This window comes from Artemia sp. Qi Xiang Cuo, chromosome 4 (genome assembly GCF_049724085.1).
Source record: "Artemia sp. Qi Xiang Cuo chromosome 4, ASM4972408v1, whole genome shotgun sequence".
NCBI lineage: Eukaryota > Metazoa > Arthropoda > Branchiopoda > Anostraca > Artemiidae > Artemia > Artemia sp. Qi Xiang Cuo.
In genome coordinates this window covers 75,955,066-75,961,327 of record NC_142797.1, presented here as the reverse complement: position 1 = coordinate 75,961,327, position 6,262 = coordinate 75,955,066, and positions in this window count along the sequence as shown.

The window sequence follows — 6,262 nt, the reverse complement described above, 5'->3', positions numbered from 1 at the left end:
GCCTCCCAAACTCTCTTTTCCAAAATGCTACCAATAAAAATTTTTAAATAGATATTTTGTTAAAAATAGTTCAAAGATCATACAACAAAAATTCCAATGTCGACACAACCCCCCAGGGCCAAGGGTCAGGCGTTGTAAGGTATGCCCTGGGGCATATATGGGTGATATAGAAAGTATGCTCTTATTAACTGCAAAGAGGGCTCGTTTGATTGGATATTGTTCAGTTCACTTTTTAAGGGTCAAAAGAGGTTGGAGGGCACCAATCCCCCCCCCTCTACGCTCTATTTTCCTCAATCCCATCCGATAAGAACTGAAATAGCCATTTCTTTTAAAAATAGTTTAAAGAACATATGATGAAGACTCTGGGGAAGACACAGCCCCCCCCCAGGGCCCGAGGGCAGGTGTTGTAAGTTATGCCCTGGGATAATATATGGTACTTATTGAAGGGATACTCATAAAAACTTCAGAGGGCTCATTTAATTGGAAATTGAAAGTTCTAGTTCTGTTTCTTAGGGTCAAAGAGATAGGAGGGCAGCTAGCCCCCCCTCCCCACGCCAATTTTTTCCCCAAAAAAATCCAATAAAAGTTTTGAGATAGCCATTAAGTTAAAAATTTCTCAAAAGTCAGATAACAAAAACTCAGGTGTCGTCACAACCCCCTAGGGACTGGGGGCAGGCGTTGTAAGTTATGCCCTGGGGCATATAAGGTTCTTGTGAAAGGGATGCTCGTATAAACTGCAAAGAGGGCTCATTTGATTGGAAATTGAAATTTCAAGCTCACTTTTTAATATTAAAAAGGGATGCTCGTATAAACTTCGGAGAGGGTTCATTTGAATGGAAATTGAAAGTTTTTGTTGATTTTTTAAGATTAAAAAAAGATCAGAGAGCAACTATACCCCGCCCCTCCACGCCCTAAACACATCAGATGAAAATTTTGAGATAGACTTTTTTTTTTTAAATAGTTCAAAGTTCAGATATCAAAACTCCGGTCTCGACACAGCCCCCCCGGGCCCGGGGGTAGGCGGTGTAAGTTATGCCCTGGGGGTATATATGATTGTTATGGAAGGGATGCTCGTATAAACTTCATAGAGGGCTCATTTGGTTGGAAATTGATTGTTGTAACTCACTTTTTATGAGTAAAAAGTGACCGGAGGGCAGTTAGCCTCCCCCACACTCAATTTATTTTTTCCCAAAGGCACTTGATATAGAAGGGGTCATCGTATAAACTTCAAAGGGGGCTTATTCGATTGGAAATTAAGAATTCTAAGGCCCATTTTAAGAGTCAAAGGTGATCGGAGGGCAACTAGCCCTCCCCCCCCCTTCCAAGCCTTTTTTCCAAAAATATATCTGACAGAAAATTTAAGGTAGCCATTACATCAGATAAAATTCTTATGTAAGGGATGCTCGTATAAACTTCAAAGAGGGCTCGTTTGATTGTAACTTGAAAGTTCTGGCTCACTTTTTATAAATCAAAAGTGATCAAAGGGCAGCTAGCACCCCCCCCCCTGCCCTTTTCCCCCAAATGCATTAGATAAAAATTTTGGGATAGACATTTTGTTAGAAATAGGTTCAGATTAAAAAAAACACCGGTGTCGACACAGCCCCAAAGAGCCCGGGGGCAGGTGTTGTAAGCTGTGCCTCGGGGGCATGTTAGGTGCTTACGGAAGGGATGCTCGTATAAATTTCAAAGAGGGCTCATTTGATTGGTAATTTAAAGTTCTAGTTCAATTTTTACAAGTCAAAAAAGATCAAGGGGAGCTAGCCTCCACCCCCCCCCCTTTTCCCCCAAATGCATCAGATAAAAATTTGAGATAGACATTTTCTTAGAAATAGTTCAAAGTCCAGATTAAAAAACACCGGTGTCACCAGAGCCCCACAGAGCCAGGGGCCAGGCGTTGTAAGTTATTCCTTGGGTGTATATGGCTGTTATGGAAGAGATGCTCATATCAACGTCATAGAGGGTTCATTTGATTGGAGATGGAAAGTTCTCGTTCAATTTTCAAGATTCAAAAGGAATCGGAGGGCAGCTAGTTCCCCCTCCACGTCCTTTTCCCCCAAATGCATCAAATAAAAATTTTTAGATGTCCATTTTGTTAATAATAGTTCAAGGGTCAGATAACAAAATTGCCTGTGTCGACATATCCGTCCAGGGCCCGGGGACAGGTGTTACGCCCTGGGGTATGTCCTGGTTATGCCCTGGGTGTATATATAGTTCTTATGGAAGGGATGCTCGTATAATCTTTAGATATGGCTCATTTGTTTGGAAAGTCAAAGTTCTAGTTCACTTTTTAAGAGTCAAAAAAGATAGGAGGGCAACTCCCCTCCCCCCCCCTCCTCCACACCATTTTTCCCCAAATGCATCAAATAAAAAATTGAGATAGCCCTGTTGTTAAAAATAGTTAAAAGGTTAGCTAACAAAAATCTGGTGTCGACAAAACCCCCCAGGGCCCTTTGGACAGGAGTTTTAAGTTATGCCCTGGGGGCATTTAAGGTTCTTATGGAAGGGATGGTCCCATAAACATCAAAGAGGGCTCATTTGTTTGGAAAGCGTAATTTTCAGTTCACTTTTTAAGAGTTAAAAGAGATCGGAGGGCATCTAGCCCTCCCCCCTCCCCGCCCTTTTTCCCTTAATACATCAAATAAAAAATTTAATGCACAAATAAAATAAAATCAAATAAAAATAGTTCAAACATCAAATATTAAAACTCCTGGATTGACAAAACCCCCCAAAGCCCGGGGACAGGCGGTGTAAGTTATGCCCTGAGGGGATATATGGTTCTTCTAGAAGGGACGATCGTATAAACTTCAGAGAGGGCTCATTTTATTTAAAATTGAAAGTTCTAGTTCACTTTTATAGAGTCAAAAGAGATCGAAGGGCAATTAGCCCAGGGACATTAGTTGTAAGTTATACCCTGGGGATATACGGTTCTTATAGAAGGGATGCTCGTATAAACTTCAGAGAGGGCTCATTTGATTGAAAAATGAAAGTTTTAGTTCACTTTTAAAGAGTCAAAAGAGACCGAAGGTTAATTAGACCACACCCCCCTCCCCACGCCTTTTCCCCCCAAACCCATACGATAAAAATTATGAGCTAGCTATTTTTTTAAAAATAGTTCAAACACCAGATAATAAAAAATCAAAGTTTCCCATTCTCTCCTAATTCAACAGTAAACTTTAAATCCCCCCACCCCCTCCCCCCCCCCAAAAAAAAAATTAAGATGTTCTAAAAATACTTTTAATTCATCCTCCCCATTGATGTCATAATGAAATTATGACATCAATATACCGGCCCCAAAAAATATGTTTTAAAAAATATGAGTTTAACGCAATATTTTAATATTAAAAAAAAAAAAATTATAGCTAATAATGGAGATAAATGAGCCCCCATTGGTAAAACATTTACTTGTTCAAAAAAATTCATTTCTGAATTGAAAAAAAAATAAGAGAATTTAGTGCACAACCTTACTAAAAATATAATTACATAAACTTCCAAATTTGTTTTATCACTAATCAGGTCCAAATTTCTTAGCAGCTCTCTTTCTAGAAAAGTTTCAGATGCTTCTAAATTAATATTTGTGTACATTGGCGCAATGTCGAAGCTTGAAAGCAAAGAAAAAATTTCTACTTTTTTCAGTTTTTCAACCAAATTCGAAAATTTCATAATGTATGAAATTTGTGTAAACAAAAGTGGTTTACAGATTGACACTAACCACTTGCTCGAAACTCTTGTTTGTGCCCATGTACCTGACACAATTGGTCGTAATGGTAGGTTAGGCTTATAGATTTTGGGATGTCCCTATAGTGTAGGGCAAAAGGAATTGTGTGACAGGCATTTGTAATAAATGTGAGATGTAATTTTTCCTTCAGCCTTTAAACACTTTAAATTCATTCTGAAACTTATGTGTAAAAGACTCTTTCGTATTATATGATAGGTTTTTGTATGTTTTTTCGTCATTTAATAAAATCCTTAATTTTGATTCATAGTCCTCAGTCTTCATCACAACTAAAGTGGTACTCTTATCTACTTTTGTAATGGTAACTGAACCATTCTTTCTTAAGTTTCTTAGAATTCTTATGTCCTTGATGATTGTACTAGGAAATTCCAGTTTCAATACAAAATTAGAAAGGGTTTTCACGGTGGAAGCTCTTACTAAACTAACATCTTTTATTAGGCTTGCATTTTTATGCAAAGATGTTTCTATTGAAGAAATAATATCTTCCACATTATTTTTTGATAATTTCGAAAAATTTTCTAGCAGTCTTTCTCTGGAAAGGAGAAAGTAGTGATTGAAGTGATTTTTTCCTGTTTTTTGAATAAAACAAAAGTCACTTACACAAACCGTTTTGATATTGGGATTAGTTTGTTCAACCTTTAACATTTGATTTTCGAATAATCCCATTTCACACAAGTGGTTTGAAAATTCAACGGACTGGGTACTCGTAAGTCCAGTAGCTCTTAATCGATTATGCGTTTGCTACAACTGAAACAAATATTTGGATAGATTTTTCTAATTCCTTGATTTCTAAAAACATTTCTTCCACTGTGGAGTAGCTCTTAGAATTTTTAATTAGATAATATAGTCTAGTTTTTTCGGAGGCTTTTGTAGAATGAAAGGGAAGAGTTTCAGTAAAAATTATCATTTCAAGCTGTTTTATTTTAATCTAGAACATCAAATTAATTTGTAAAAGGCAACTCAACAAGTGTGCATGTCCAATTCATGGCGTGCAAATGAGTGAAAGGTGTCATTCTAGGGAAAATACACAATTTAATTTTGATTACTATCTATTGGATCATAAAAATCGAAACTAAAGTGAAAATAACATTAGTCTCGATCATCACACATGACTTATTTGGTTTATCCAATCGTTACGGGTGCTTTCACAGCCAAAAAATCTTACTTAGCACTGACACTTTACTTTTAGTATGTTCATTTGATAAGCTTTTTAAAGGGATACTTTTCGGGGGGATTACTAGGTTAAGCTTCCCCAATAAAATGACACAGGAATCGATTCTCTCTTTGTATCTTCAATTTCTAATGTTGTAGGTCTTGTATCTCTTTTTTCTACAAATTCAAAATTATTTACGGGAATATTTCAAGGGTTTGTTTTCAAATATTGTTTTAGGTCGATGCATGTGAACACGACCCAATTAAAAATCACAGTTTATATTGGTGAAGTATGCCCTTTTGCATAAAATCTAATATTTCTGGAGTGTTATGCAGACAAACATCGTCTAGGGCAACCTTATCAAGACATCGATAAGGAGAATTATATAAGTTTAAACAAACAACTGAAGCTAAGATATAAACAAAAAGTTATTAAGTTGTGGACAATACTGTCTTTTTAGTCTTAAGGTATGAATTGCCCTTTTCGTAATACTTTATGTGAAATGTTATGGTAATGAATGATATTTTATTTTTCCAACACTTTCTTTACTGCAGGCCCTAAAAATTCTTTAACACGATCATTCTACAATTTATAAAAAGGTGAATGATAAAAGATTTTATCCAAATGATTAACTACCTTACTAGTTCTGTTTAACTTCAAAGGGAAAACATTTTAAAAAACGGTTACATATATCAATCATAATTAATAAGTATTTACAAATATTATTAAACCTTACAAAGTCTTCTTCTTTCATTAGAACATCTGCTTGAGCTATTTCCATTGTGAAATATGAAATAGTCTTTCTAAAATGATCACGACGATTTCCATTATTTCTGTGCAATGGATATCTTCATTATTTTTCCAAATACTCTTTTACCCTTTTTAATGTAACAACAGCTTTTTTGCTAATTCTTGCATTGTTGAAACAACGCAACAATGCTAGGGGCTGCTAATGCTCCTAGACAACCGACCTTGCGATAAACGTATTTAAAATCTTTGTTAGCCCTGGTACTATAAGCAAAGTTTAAGGGTTTTTGTAGATACATAGGTCTACCTGGCTCTTTTGGAGGGGGGGGGGGTAAAAATACTAGGGTAGAGTTCCACTTAGGGTTGGCCTGATTAATTACACTAGGCATGCCTACTGGGCATAGATGGAAACTATAAATAATGTTATAGAGAGGTTTGGAATTAATATGATTACTTTTATTGAACTCAACAAACAATAGCACAAGGTATGGCTATATAAACGTGTCACTGGGACTATTTGACTCACATAATAAACAGAACACAAAATTATAATATTAAGCTAAAATAGATTAAGGACAGTTACGATATTCTAAAGCAATCCTTAGCAAAAAGGACAAGTGGTCACCCGA